The sequence below is a fragment of the Phyllobates terribilis genome, unplaced genomic scaffold (genome assembly GCF_046119375.1).
Source record: "Phyllobates terribilis strain yellow unplaced genomic scaffold, ASM4611937v1 Scaffold_1__5_contigs__length_1240528914, whole genome shotgun sequence".
Taxonomy (NCBI): domain Eukaryota; kingdom Metazoa; phylum Chordata; class Amphibia; order Anura; family Dendrobatidae; genus Phyllobates; species Phyllobates terribilis.
This window is the reverse complement of record NW_027362761.1, coordinates 253,872,586-253,888,358: the sequence shown is the minus strand read 5'-3', so window position 1 is coordinate 253,888,358 and position 15,773 is coordinate 253,872,586. Positions and strand designations below refer to the sequence as shown.

Sequence of the window (15,773 nt, the reverse complement as noted above, 5' to 3'; positions counted from 1 at the left end):
GTCATGCACTGCTCATGACCCAACAATCTTCCTGCTGTCTGGTGACCCGGATGTTGTCATGACGACATCGGGTCGTCATGGCAACACCCGGGAAGCTGCAGCAGACAGCGCTGGAGGCCGGAAGAGGACGTGAGTATCCCGATCACCTCCCCTTAGCCACCGCAATGCTGCGATCGACTTCGATCGCAGCATTGCGGGGGTTAATGTGCCGATTGTCACAGCTGACACCCGGTACCATCAGCTGATTGTCACAGCTGACACCCGGTACTATCAGTTGACACCCGGTGGCGATCGCGCCAGCACAGCCTGTGTGCGCGCGATCGCGATGACGTACTAATACGGGTCAGGCTCTTAAGTCCCAGGGCACAGACGCGTATTAGTACGTCATAGGCTTTAACCCCTTTCCAACCCATGACGTCTTAGTACGCACATTTGCGTACCCCCGGTTCAGTGAGGGCTGCTGCGCTGAGCCCTCACTGAACCGAGCACATGTCAGCTGATTCTTACAGCTGACATGTGCCCGCAACAGCCTCGGGTGGAATCGCGATCCACCCGCGGCTGTTAACATGTTAAATGCCGCTGTCAATCTCCGACAGCGGCATTTAACGCGCGCTTCCGGGTTGCGCGTCATAAGCCCCGCCCATCGGCGACCCCGTCACGTGATCGCGGGTCACCAATGGGTGGGCATGACAACCCAGGGTCTGCAGCAGACGCCTGTGGTCGTCATGATCTCGTCGCTATGAGCGCCACCTAGTGGTCGGCGCTCATAGCACAGGACCATTTCTGCTGCAGGCAGGGGATCTGCTGATCCCCTGTATGTAGCAGAGACGATCAGACAACTGCTGCTTCTAGTCTCCTATGGAGACTATTGAAGCATGCAGTAAGTGAAAAAAAAATGTTTTTAAAAATATAAAAAAAATATAAACGTTTAAATCACCCCCCTTTCGCCCCATTCAAAATAAAATATAAAAAAAAAAACCCACATACACATATTTGGTATCGTCGCGTTCAGAATCGCCCTATCTATCAATATAAAAAAAGAATTAATCCGATCGGTAAACGGTGTAACGTGAAAAAAATTCTAAACGCCAGAATTACGTTTTTTGGTCGCCGCAAAATTGCAATAAAATGCAATAACGGGCGATCAAAACATCGGATCTACCCCAAAATGTTATCAATAAAAACGTCAGCCCGGCGCGCAAAAAATAAGCCCTCACCCAGCCCCGGATCACGAAAAATGGAGACGCTACAGGTCTCGAAAAATGGCGCTATTTTTTTTTTTTAGTTTTTTTTTACCAAATTTTGGAATTTTTTTTCACCACTTAAATATAAAATAACCTATACATGTTTGGTGTCTACGAACTCGTAATGACCTGGAGAATGAGAATGGCAGGTCAGTTTTAGCATTCAGTGAACGTGGTAAAAAAAATAAATAAAAAACAACTGTGGTATTGCACTTTTTTTGCACTTTTACCGCACTTGGAATTTTTTTCCCGTTTTCCCGTACACGATCTGGTAAAACTAGTAATGGCGTTGAAAAGTACAACTTGTCCCGCAAAAAATAAGCCCTCACAAGGTCATATTGTCCAAAAAATAAAGACGCTATGGCTCTGGGAACAAGGGGAGCAAAAAACGAAAAAGCAAAAACGACAAAACCCAAGGTTGCGAAGGTGTTAAAAGGGGTTAAAAAAATAATAAAAAAAACTACTCAAAAACCAATTCCTGAATTGCTGCGTTTTGTTCATTCTGCCTCCCAAAAATCTGAACAGAAAGCGGTCAAAAAAGTAATGTGCCCGAAAATGGTACCAATGAAAACGTCAACTCGTGCCGCAAAAAACAAGCCCTGACATGACTGTCGGCCGAAATATGGAAAAATTATAGCTCTCAAAATATGGCGATGCATAAAGTAGGCATTAGACCTAACGGTAATAGGGTTTCCAGGAGTCCCTCATGACAGCACCCTCAGGAGGACGTCCTTCATATCTGATAGGGACAGGAAACACAGAAGAGTTGAAAAGGCCCCCCCCCCCTCCACCCATACCTTCAGTGATTTTCCAAGTACCACACCAGGATGGATGCAACGCTATTTTATTTAGCTTCCTTCTATCCATGTTAACATCACACAGCAGAATGGAATATAAGGGGGGGGGGGATATACACTGTATTCCAAATTATTATGCAAATATTTTCTCAGATTTTCCCAAATTACCTATATGAATTGCAATCATTGTAATTTTCCAGTCAAATAACTATTAGAGTACAATTGAAAGGTTTTTGTACAAACTGCCTATGATAACAGTATATTTTTAAAAAAATAAAAAACTCAAAATGCATGTTCCAAATTATTATGCACAGCAGAGTTTTCAACCTTTTCATTTTAATAAAGAACAAAAAAATGGTCATTTTTGAAATTATAAGCATTAGCAGGTTATTACAAACTGAAATCAAACAGTTTTCAACTCAAAACTTTATTCTAGGTGATGTTACATTTGCACATAGGACCCCTTGTTCAAAAGGAGCTTCTGAACTCTCTCGTCCATTGAATTTGTCAGGTTTTGGATGGTTTCTGCTTTAATTGTTTTGCATGAGGACAGAATACCCTCCCAGAGCGGTTACTTAGATGTGAACTGCCTCCCGCCATCATAGACACTCCTTTTGATGATGCTCCAGAGGTTCTCAATGGGGTTGAGGTCAGGGGAGCATGGTGGCCACACCATAAGTTTGTCCCCTTTTATGCCCACAGCAGCCAGAGATGCAGATGTGTTATGTGCAGCATGAGACGGGGCATTATCATGCATGAAAATGATCTTGCTGCGGAATGCACGGTTCTTCTTCTTGAACCATGGCAGGAAGTGCTGTTTGAGAAACTCAACATACATTATGGAGTTCATCTTTACCCCTTCAGGGATCCTAAAAGGGCTGACAATCTCTCTCCCCATGATTCCAGCCCAAAACATTACTCCACCTCCTCCTTGTTGGCACCGTAGCCGTGTTTGCATGGGGTGTCCATCAACCAGCCATCCTCCACTCCATCCATCTGGACCATCGAGATCATTTCATGCATGATAATGCCCCGTCTCATGCTGCACATAACACATCTACAATGCTTATAATTTCAAAAATGACCATTTTTTTGTTCTTTATTAAAATGAAAAGGTTGAAAACTCTGCTGTGCATAATAATTTGGAACATGCATTTTGAGTGCAGTTTGAGTTTATTATTTTTTTAAAAATATACTGTTATCATAGGCAGTTTGTACAAAAACCTTTCAATTGTACTCGAATAGTTATTTGACTGGAAAATTACAATGACTGCAATTCATATAGGTAATTTGGTAAAATCTGAGAAAATATTATTTGCATAATAATTTGGAACACAGTGTAATAGGTGCTGTCATGAGGGCCTCCTGGAAAACCTATTACCGGTAGGTCTAATGCCTACTTTACAGGACGTCCCTCCTGACAGCACCCTCAGGAGATTACCAGAGTATATATTCAGGGAGGGATTATAGCCTGGAGGACCTTCATCCCTAAAGCCATTTTCTGGTTAGACAGAATGTCCAGCTTATAGTGTCTGCAAAAGGTGTTTAAACTTGTCCATGTTGCAGCCCTACATATTTGGTCCATAGATGCACCTGCTCGTTCTGCCCATGATGTGGCCATTGCACAGGTAGAATGGCCTCTGTTATTACCAGGAGGGGTTTTCCCCTCTGAAGAATAGGCTAGATGTATCACAGATGTGACCCACCTTGCCAGAGTCATTTTTGAAGCCTTTTTCCCTTTGTTTTTACCTGCGAACTGTACAAACAGGTTAGAGTCAATTCGCCAGTCTTTTGTTGTTTCTAAATACTGAAGAACTACCCTTCTGACATCTAGGGAATGAAAGGCTAGTTCTTGCTCAATTCTATAGTCCTGACAGAACGAGGGTAAAACGATTTCTTGATTAATGTGAAAAGGTGTTACCACTTTTGGCAAAAATGCTGGATCAAGTCTGAGGATGGTACAGTCGTCCAGAATCTTTAGGTAGGGATCTTTTATTGAGAATGCTTGTATCTCCCCAATGCGTCTTGCTGCGGTTATAGCCACTAGAAAAACGGTTTTGAAGGAGAGAGTTTTTTCACTTGCCTCTCGAGGGGTTCGTAAGGATGTTTGCACAGATTTTACCGTCGGTCTCATTCTCATTGTGGCTTTCATGAACCTCTCGATCCAAGGATGATGTGCTAGGGGGAAATCCATGAAAGTACTTAAAGCTGCAATCTGCACCTTTAGAGTGCTAGGTCTTAGACCTGTGTCAAAACCAGACGGCAGAAATTCTAATACCTGAATCTTCCATTGCAGATTCCCTGTTTAGTGTACAAAACTTCTTCCATATTTTTGTGTAGATTGCTGATGTTACAGGTTTTCTACTATTTTTCATTGTTGAGATTACCGCGTCTGAGAGTCCTTTGGACCTTAGGATTTTCCTTTCAGGATACAGGCTGAAAGTTGTAGAAATTTTACCTAGGGATGGTATAATGGTCCTTGGAAGAATAGATCCTGTCTTTCTGGTAGAATAATTGGATGCTCCAGGGCCATCCTCTTCAGTAAAGGAAACCAGCTCCTCTTGGGCCAGAAGGGTTAGATTATTATTACCCTGGTCCGATCTTCCTGTATCTTTCTTAACACTAGTGGAATTAAGGGTAGAGGAGAAAATGCGTAAGCCAGGTCCATGTCCCACTTCTGGGACAGAGCATCAACTCCGGCTGGTCTGCCTCTTGGGTTGAGGGAGAAATTTTTTTCTGTTATTGAAAGTACTATTTTTTCTGCCCACTGAAAAATCTTGTTCGATAAGGCTTGCAGTTGGTGATGTCTTGGGCCCCCCCCTGATGTTTGAGGAAGGCCACGGTTGTCATATTGTCTGACAGGACTCTGACATGTTGAGGTTTCAGATCCGTCTGACACGTTTTCAAGGTTTCCCAGACCGCTAAGAGCTCTTTTAGGTTAGATGATCCAGGAAGGTATTGTGCGTGCCAGGTACCTTGTAGGTACTGATCTTCCACATGTGCTCCCCAGCCTCTGCCGCTTGTGTCGGTGGTAAGGGTGATGAAGGGGATCAACTTCCACATAACTCCCTTTTCCAGGTTGGTTCTTGAAGTCCACCACTTCAGAGATTTCTTTGCTGTTCCTGACAAGGTTATCTTCTTGTCTAGACTCTCCATCTTTCTGTTCCAGGATCCTAGGATCTGATGTTGAAGGGGCCTTGAATGAAATTGGCTCCACCGAACCGCAGGTATGGAGGCTGTCATCAGACTCAGAATCTTCATGCACTCTCTGATTGTCACCTTCGATTTCTTTCCAAAAGCGATGATTCTGTCTCTGAGATCTGTTAGTTTTTGTTCTGGAAGGAAAGATATGTCGTTCTGAGTCCAGAAGAATCCCTAGAAAGATCTTTCTTCTTCCCGGTAACAAATCTGATTTCTCACAGTTTATAATCCAACCTAGATTCTTTAGGACTAAGGTGGTTGAGGATAAACTGGCTCTTAATTGCTGAGGAGAGTCTGCGATTAGTAGGAAATCGTCCAGGTATTGGACAATTAGAATTCCATGTTCTCTTAGAAACGCCGTAACCTCGGCTACAAGTTTGGTGAAAATGCGTGGGGCCGAGGAGAGACCAAACGGGAGGCAGCTGAACTGATAATGCTGTATGTTCTGCCCATCTTTCAATGAGAATCTTAGATATTTCTGGCTGTGAGGGTGAATGGGTACATGATAGTAAGCCTCTTTGAGGTCTAACGTGCACATCACCATGTTCTCTCTGATCAAGGGAATCGTGGATCTGATGGATTCCATTTAGAATTTTTTGTACACCACTGATTTGTTTAATGACTTTAGGTTTATAATTGTGCGGTAATCGCCTCCTGGATTTTTTATAGAGAACAGGCTTGAATAGTACCCCGAAAACTGTTCGGCCACTGGAACCGGTATTACTATGCCTGCAAGTAACAGCTTTCCGACATCTGTCCGTAATCTCTGCTGGACTAGTGGAGACTGAGTAGTAGTTAGATGGAATCTCTCTTGGGGAACCTTTACCATTTCTATCTTGTACCCATCTGCAATTAACTGGAGCATCCATGGATTGCTGTATACCCTCGACCATGCTCCCAGAAAAAGTTGGAGTCTCCCTCCTACTCTCATGGCGTCATTGTCTACGCGAGCTATTTCCCGTACTAGAAAAGGTATTTCTGCTCTTATCCCCTTTTTGGTACCTCCATCTACCCGATTTTCCCTTTCCAGTGTATTCTGATCTCTGTTGGGGACGTGATCTCCGAAAGGATGTTATTTTCCTGGGTTTTTCCTCTGGAAATCCCTTCTTTTCGTCCGAGGCCTTTTCTAGCATAAGATCTAGAACTGGACCGAACACTCTGTGGCCAGAAAAGGGGATGGAGCACAATTTGTTTTTGGACTGGTTATCTCCAGACCAGGTTTTCAGCCATACTGCTCGCCTGGCTGCAGTAGATAATGAATCATTTCTTACAGCAATCCTAACTGATTCGGCTGAGGCGTTGGCTATAAACTCTGTTGCCATTCTTAGCAGAGGGATGGAGTCTCTGATCTCCTCTCTCCAAGTTTTGTTCCTCAGATGGTCTTCCAACTGTTCCAACCAAATGATCATGGATCTTGCTACCGAGGTTGCTGCGATGTTTTGGTTTTAATTATTGCAGCTGCAGTTTCCCAAGTCTTTTTAAGGAGGTTGTCTGCCTTCCTGTCCATAGGGTCCTTTAAGCATGACGAGTCCTCAAAGGGGATCAATGTCTTTTTTGCTACTCTAGCTATTGGAATATCAATTTTTGGGATCTCCTCCCACAGCTTGATTTCCTCTGGCTCAAAAGGCAAAACGGGATCTGAAACTTCTGGTAATTACTATTTTTTTTCTCTACCTCCTCCCATTCCTCTAAAATCATGGTTTTAATGTGATTGACATGGAATACTCTGTTCATACGGGTCCTCAACCTTCCGAACATTTCATCTAGTACTGAGGAGGGCTGGAGGGTTTCTTCCACTTTCATAGTGTTCCTTACTGCCGATAAAAGTGGTTCAGTGTTTTCCCAAGCAAAAAGATATTTTTTCCTTTCTTCTGGAGGAACTGAAATAGATCCCTCCCTGTCATCCTGATCAGGATCAGAGTAAACTGATAGAATCTAGCTCAGAGGAGGAGGAAAAACTATCTCCCACAGGGGTCTCTTTTGCCTAGGTCCAGGTTGGGAAGTTTGTGCGGGGATTATATTTGCGACTGAACTTTGGACCTCCTCTCTTATTATGGATCTTATGTCCGACACAAAGGAGGAATGTTCATCCCTGACTACTCGGGCAATACAGTCGGTGCATAATTGCTTCCCATGTGTGTCCGGTAGCTTCAGGTTACAGATGGCGCATGTTTTCCCTTTTTTCTTAGGGGTTGATGACGTTGTGGATTTTTTAGAGCCCTGCTTGTCATACAACAACAAGGGATCATATAGTAATAACCTACAGATGGTAGCAGGTAAACTTAGAGCAAGAAACTCCAATTAACTCACATGTACCAGGGTTTCTGCTGGCATATCAGGGCGACCAGTGGTTAATCCTTCCATGGCTGGTGTCCAGACACCATGATACCTCAGAAGCAGCCCCACAGCTAAATAGCCTGTCTAACCTGTCTTCCATCTGCTTCGTCAAAATTTAGGCGTTTCCCCTTTACTTGCAGGTTGGTGCCCTTTTTTTTTTCCCCAAATGTAGTGTGGAACGCACGCCGGTTACTAGAGGCAGGCATTCCACTGCCCCTGTAACCGGAAATGCCGCTCACTCCCTTCTCCCCTGCGCACATAGGATCGCGTGCATGGCTGCAGCGGCATGGACCCAGAGGCCCCTTTGCGAGGGAAACCGGTCCACCTCGGGAGCCACCTGCTCAACCGGCCAGGCTGAGGGACCCCTTGTCAGGCGGGGTGTCGGCCTCCGAACCGCGGCAGAAGGAAGGGGAGGAGTGCGAGGACCCCATCCCGATCCTCCTGCGACCGGCCTCAGGAGCTCCTGCTCACTGGAGGAGAGTTCTTCTGCGTCCTGTCTCCCGATAGGGACAGGAAAAACACTGAAGGTATGGGTGGAGGGGGGGGGGGGGGGGCATTTTAAACTCTTCTGTGTTTCCTGTCCTTATCAGAGATATGAAGGACGTCCTCCTGAGGATGCTGTCAGGAGGGACGTCCTGAAAACAAGAGACTTTTAGTGTGTGACAGCACCCAAACAAAAACCCAATATAAATCTGGCATCGCTGTAATCGCACCGACCCGAAGAATAAAGTTGTGTAATCACTTATACTGCATGAGGAAAGGCGTCAATAAATAAAACCAATTCTTCACCTGCTGTTGATTTGTTCATTCTGCCCCCAAAGATGGCAGTACGGCTCTACTCACATTTATCCTGCGCTCTATGCTGAGCGCTTACACCGGGGTTTCCGTGTAAATCTCTGAAATACCTGATTCAGATGGAACCCCAGAGGAAGATTCCCTATAATGAGGCAGATGGAGGGACTGTCGACGCTGTCTGACCTGTGATCCGCAGTGTCCGTCATTTTAGGAGTGGATACAAGTGCCGTTGGCCCCAGTTTTGTGCCCTTCTGAAAAAAAGGACAATGCTGGACAGAGGATAGACGGATTCCAGAGTAACTCTGCTGCCTCATTATAGTGAATGGATTCCTCGGGGGTTTCAAATGAATCTCAACACTCTGAGATTTAGATGGAAACCCTGATATAAGTGCTCAGCGTAGAGCGTACTATAAATGTGATCCAAAATGTTATGTAAAATGTTCCTAACAAAAGGTTTGTCTCAATCTGGTCATACAAAGAAAATCCAGTACATTCTGCACTCCCAAATACAAATGCTCCCTCCTGAGCCCCACAGTGCGCCTAACCCGCAGTTAGCGTCCACATGTTTGGCATCTCTGTAGCAATGAGAGCCCGCCTAATTTACGGGTGCGTGTCTCCAGAATCATGAGCTGGGCACAACGTACAGGCACTACAACGGCAGTTTCTAATTTTCACTCGGCAACATCCATTGCTGCTTAAATTCCCAGAGAGGTGTAATTTCTAAAATTGGGTCACTTGAGGGGGGATTCTGCCATTCTAGCACTTAGTGGCTCTGTATATGGAGTCTGCAAACTATTCTACAATGGTTTGTTCTCCAAGAGTCAAATAGCGCTCTGTCCCTCCAGAGTCTCGCCGTGTGGCTAAGCAGTACTGCACAGCCACATATGGGGTATTGCAACGTTCAGCAGAAATTGTGTGACAAATTTTGGCACCATTTTTACCCATTTTTCCATGTGTAAATGTAAAATCTGGGGCTAAAACAATTTTTTTTTAGGTAAAAATATTATTTTTGCTTCACCGCCCAATGGTATAAAATTCTGTAACACACATGTGGTGTCAATATGATCACTGCACCCCTAAATGAATTAATTGAGAGGTGTAGTTTTAAAAATGGGGTCACTTCAGCGGATCTGGCACCTCAGGGGCTCTACCAATGTGACATGGCATTCACAAACCATAACAGCAAAATCTGCACTGTAGTATGTCGCTCCTTCCTTCTGAGCTTTGTACTGTGCCTCAAACTTAGTTTTTGACCACTTATGGGGTATTGATGTACTCTTGAAAATTGCAAACCATACAATTTGTTATGCAATTTCTCCTAAGTGATAATAGGAGAAAACAAACTTGGGGTCAAAGCAACATATTAGTGGAAAAATAGTAATCTTTAATTTACTCAGCCCAATGTTATACAAGTTTGTGAATCGCAAGAGGGTTAAAAATATTCACTACTCCCCTAGATTAATTTCTTGATAGGTGTAGTTTACAAAATGGGGTCACTTCTGGGAGTTTCTGCTGTTTTGGCATGTCACGGGCTTTTCAAATGTGACATGGGGTCCGCAACATATTGAAGCCAAAATAGCACTCCTTCCCTTTGGAGCCCTGCCGTGCGCTTAAGCAGTAGTTTTCCACCACACATGAGGTATGGGCGTACTCCGGATAAATTGCACAACAAATTTTGGGGCCCACTTTTTCTTGGTACCATGGGGAAAATAAAATAATTGGGTCTGAAAGAACATTTTTGTGGGAAAGTGTATTTAATTTTCATGGCTCAATATTATAAAATTTTGTGAAGCCCCAGAGGGTTCAAGGTGCTCATCATACCTCATTCCAAAAGTCAAATGGTGCTCCTCCCCTTCTGAGCCCTGCTGTGCAGCCAAACCGTAATTTCTCACCACATATGAGGGATATCAGCGAACGCAGGAGAAATTGCACAACAAATTAGTGGGATCCGTTGAAGCGTACCAGAGTTAGTACCACAAAGTGACACTGGTCAAAATTGAAAAAATTGGCCTGGTCATGTGGAGATGGAAAGGGTAAAGTTAAAATGATGGACAACCGAATGGACGCCAAAAAATGGACTACATTGCAGTCAATTGACTCAGTCTTCCCATTTTAACTGGATCAGATCACTGTCTCATGGGTATGGGAAGATTAGGTCACTCTCCAATGTCTCCTCAGAAAAGAGAGATCAAACAGGTTGTTCTTATTGCCTATCAAGCACTAGAGGTGTCTGCCCCATGCTTTCCTCCCTCTCTCCATACAAACAACATGGTCACTTGGTCAGCTAAAAGTACCATCAGTAAAGCAGATAACATCAGCAACTATGTCAGAACTACAGACACTAATGCAAAGGAGTTGCACCGACTCAACAGTAAAATGGTATAGAATGTAGGAAGCAGATGACGTGGGAAAAGAAAGAAAAAGAAAATTTCAAACACCACACAAAAATAATTATAACAACAACAACAACAACAACACTTCCCACCCCTCCCCCCTTCCCTGCCAAAACATAAAAAAAGCACCCCTTTTGTCTTTGACCATTATGCTTCTGGGGCAATATTGATGCTTCTTACATTCAAAAGATAAAACCATAATTATAAAGTAAATCTTTTATAGCACTTTTAATCATTTACTCACACATTAAAATGCGATCAGTAGATTACTCTTAACCCCTTCGCAACCTTGGGTTTTGTAGTTTTTGCTTTTTCGTTTTTTGCTCCCCTTGTTCCCAGAGCCATAGCGTTTTTATTTTTTGGACAATATGGCCATGCGAGGGCTTATTTTTTGCGGGACAAGTTGTACTTTTCAACGCCATTACTAGTTTTACCATATCGTGTACGGGAAAACGGGAAAAAAATTCCAAGTGCGGTAAAATTGCAAAAAAAGTGCAATACCACAGATGTTTTTTATTTATTTTTTTTTTAACCACGTTCACTGAATGCTAAAACTGACCTGCCATTCTTATTCTCCAGGTCATTAAGAGTTCATAGACACCAAACATGTATAGGTTATTTTATATTTAAGTGGTGAAAAAAAATTCCAAAATTTGGTAAAAAAAAAAAAACTAAAAAAAAAAAAATAGAGCCATTTTCCGAGACCTGTAGCGTCTCCATTTTTCGTGATCTGGGGCTGGGTGAGGGCTTATTTTTTGTGCGCCGGGCTGACGTTTTTATTGATAACATTTTGGGGTAGATCCGATGTTTTGATCGCCCGTTATTGCATTTTATTGCAATTTTGCGGCGACCAAAAAACCTAATTCTGGCGTTTAGAATTTTTTTCTCATTACACCGTTTACCGATCGGATTAATTCTTTTTTTTATATTGATAGATGGGGCGATTCTGAACGCGGCGATACCAAATATGTGTATGTGGGTTTTTTTTTTATATTTTATTCTGAATGGGGCGAAAGGGGGGTGATTTAAACGTTTATATTTTTAAAAACATTTTTTTTTCACTTACTGCATGCTTCAATAGTCTCCATAGGAGACTAGAAGCAGCAGTTGTCTGATCGTCTCTGCTACATACGGGGGACGAGCAGATCCCCTGCATGCAGCAGAAATGGTCCTGTGCTATGAGCGCCGACCACTAGGTGGCGCTCATAGCGACCAGATCATGACAACCACAGGCGTCTGCAGCAGACCCTGGGTTGTCATGCACGCCCATCGGTGACCCGCGATCACGTGATGGGGGTCGCCGGTGGGCGGGGCTTAGGACGCGCAACCCGGAAGCGCGCGTTAAATGCCGCTGTTGGAGATTGACAGCGGCATTTAACATGTTAAAAGCCGCGGGTGGATCGCGATTACACCCGCGGCTGTTGCAGGCACATGTCAGCTGTTGAATCAGCTGACATGTGCTCGGTTCAGTGAGGGCTCAGCGCAAGGGTTGGAAAGGGGTTAAGGAACATAAAATTTAGCATGAAAGCATAAGGCTAAGTGCCCACGATGCAGAAATGCTCCGGATTTTTCCTGAGTTTTCTCTGCATCTCCCTGTAAGAAAAAACACATGCGGATTTTACATTCGTTTTTCCTGCCAGGGACATGCGGATGTGAAGCGTTCTTCACATGCATTTCCGCATGCGTGTTGTCAAGCGCTTTCCAAGCGATTTTAGCATCACTTGGAAAGTGCTTGACAACTTGGTCACACTATATAAACCCATGCAACCGACATGAATTTATAGAGTGTGACCAAAAAGATTAAAAATGGTAAAAAATAAAAAAACATTATACTTCCCTTCTGATGGCTAGAGGTCTTTTCTCCGCTGCATCCGGTCTCGCGTCCAGTGTCTTCGGCGGCTCGCGGTGGTGTGAAAGGACCTTCCATGACGTCATTTAGCCATGTGACAGGTCACGCGACCGCCGATGTCAGCGGTTGCATGACCCATCACATGACTAAATTACGTCATGGAAGGTCCTTTTAGACCATCGCGAGGTGCCGGCAAGCCAGGACGGATCGCTATGGGGACCGGGGAGCCATCAGAAGGTAAGTATAATGTATATTTTTATTTATTTATTTTTTTTTTTTTATAAACAGATACTATGGTACCCAGGTCTGGAGGAGAGTCTCCTCTTCTCCAAACCCGGGTACCATCCGCACATAGAATCGCATAATATCTGCATGTGCACATGTAGTGATGCGGATATTATGCGATTCAATGCAAGTCAATGGCGGCGAAAACTCCGCGATTCTGCAAAATAATTGGTAGTGATGCAGATTTTTCCGCAATGATAATCCGCGGCGGAAATTTCCGCAGCATGTGCACAGCACATGCGGATTATCATTGGGGAACATGGCAGACCTTCTACCAAGCGTTTAAGTGTTTCTGCAGCGGAATTGCCGCTGCGGAAACGCTTAAAAAACGCATAGTGGGCACACAGCCTTATACTGTATTTTTAGACTAGAATATGCACTTTTTGGCAAGAATTTTTTTTTTGCTAAAAAGTGTGTGCATCTTACAGTTCAGAGGAAGCTTTCCTGTGATTGAAGAAAGCACCGATATAGCGTCCTTCCTGATCACAGAGAGAGCTGCTCACTCTACTCCTGACCCACACTGATCTACATGATGAGTGCAAAGCAGGAGAGGAAGCTACAGAGACCTGCATGAAGGCTACATGTCCTGAACAGCTGAAGGACTTTCCGCCCGACTATCTCAAGGACCTTCACGGCATGTGATCAATCACATGACCTGAAAGGAACTGCAAAATGGGGTAATGTGTGTTATATTATAAAAATGTGCACATGTAGCAGAACTGTGTACATGTAAATGTACTTATGTAGCAGAGCTGTGTGCATATGTAGCAGAGCTGAGTGTGCATGTATTTGTCTATGCAGCAGTGTTGTGTATATACAGGTGCATCTCACTAAATTAGAATATCATCAAAAAGTTAATTTATTTCAGTTCTTCAATACAAAAAGTGAAAATCATTACATAGATCATTGTGCTTGTAATGACTCTATTTCAAGTGTTTATTTCTGTTAATGTTGATGATTATGGCTTACAGCCAATGAAAACACAAAAAAGTCATTATCTCAGTAAATTAGAATACTTTATAACATTTTTAACAATTTTAAAATCCGAAATGTTGGCCTACTGAAATGTACGTTCAGTAAATGCCCTCAATACTTGGTCGGAGCTCCTTTTGCATCAGTTACTACATTAATGCGGCATGGCATGGAGGCGATAAGTCTGTGGCACTGCTGAGGTGTTATGGAAGCCCAGGTTGCTTTGATAGCAGCCTTCAGCTAGTCTGCATTGTTGGGTCTGGTGTCTCATCTTCCTCTTGACAATACCCCATAGATTCTCTATGGGGTTAAGATCAGGCAAGTTTGCTGGCCAATCAAGCACAGTGATACTGTTGTTTTTAAACCAGGTATTGGTAGTTTTGGCAGTGTGGACAGGTGCTAAGTCCTGCTGGAGAATGAAAGCTTGTCGGCAGAAGGAAGCATTAAGTGCTCTAAAATTTCCTGGTAGACGGCTGCGCTGACTTTGGTCTAGATAAAAAAACACAATGGACCTATACCAGCAGATGACATGGCTCCCCAAACCATCACTGATTGTGAAACTTCACACTAGACGTCAAGCAGCTTGGATTGTGGCCTCTCCACTCTTCCTCCAGACTCTGGGAGCTTGATTTCCAAATGAAATGCAAAATTTACTTTTTGTCTGAAAACAACACCTTGGACCACTGAGCAACAGTCTAGGTCTTTTTCTCATTGGCCCAGGTAAGACGCTTCTGGCATGGTCTATTGGTCATGAGTGGCATGACACAAGGAATGTGACACTTGTAGCCCATGTCCTGGATACATCTGTGTGTGGTGGCTCTTGAAGCAATGACTCCAGCAGTCCACTCTTTGTGAATCGCCCCCAAATTTTTGAATGGCCTTTTCTTAACAATCCTTTCAAGGCTGCGGTTATTCCAGTTGCTTGTGCACCCTTTTCTACCACACTTTTTCCATCCACTCAACTTTCCATTAATATGCTTGCAAAGCACTCTGCGAACAGCCAGCTTCTTTAGCAATGACCTTTTGTGACTAACCCTCCTTGTGGAGTGTGTCAGTGACTGCCTTCTGAACATCTATCAAGTCAGCAGTCTTCCCCATGATTGTGGAGCCTACTGAAATAGGCTAAGGGACCTTTTTAAATGCATCGGAAGCCTTTGCAGGTGTTTTTTGTTAATTATTCTAATTTACTGAAATAATGACTTTTGTGTTTTCATTGGCTGTAAGCCATAACCATCAACATTAAAGGGAATCTGTCACCCCCTGGGAGATATCAGATCTCTAATATGGGCATACAGGTTATAGAAAAGTAAATCTATACAAACCTGTATAGCCCATAGTAGAGGTTTGATTTTGTATTCTAATTATTGAGGAAAATGTATTAAACTATGTTTTTTGTGGTTTTATTTTTTGTTTGTTTGTTTTTAACTTTAGTCCCACTATTTTACTTTGAGTCCCACAGTGGGACTTAAACAATTTACATGTTGACCGTTTAATACACTAGTGCGGAGTGCCGGGTATGCCAGCTACAGTGGCCCAAGCGGGGCATAACGGGTCGTGTGTCAGTGTGAAACTGACATGTCTCATGAACTGCAATAATCCAAGTATATAGACCCAGAGAATATTGCTTGGCTTCGGGTTGCCAAAGCAACTACTGGCACTCCGTAATCTCATTGTACAGGACCGATGGAGTGAGAAAGAGTGCCCCTTGCCTCTCAGAACAATGTAGATGCTGCAGTCGCTATTGACCGTGGCGTCTGGAGAGTTAAATAGCCAGAATTGGTGCACACACTAACCCTGGCTATGGCTGCAAGAGCTTGGCTGTCAGTAAGGGCTCTTCAAACGAGCGTTACTTGGATGAGTGGTATCCGATGTTTTATCGGATAGCACTCTGTCCAATGTT

At 43.7% G+C, this 15,773-nt stretch overlaps 1 protein-coding gene across 3 annotated transcripts in view; it reads right to left on the bottom strand.

Moving 5' to 3' along the window:
• The window catches only part of MORC2 (MORC family CW-type zinc finger 2), a 176,097-nt gene that overhangs the window by 88,040 nt on the left and 72,284 nt on the right, over positions 1–15,773 (bottom strand). The window lies entirely within an intron of this gene.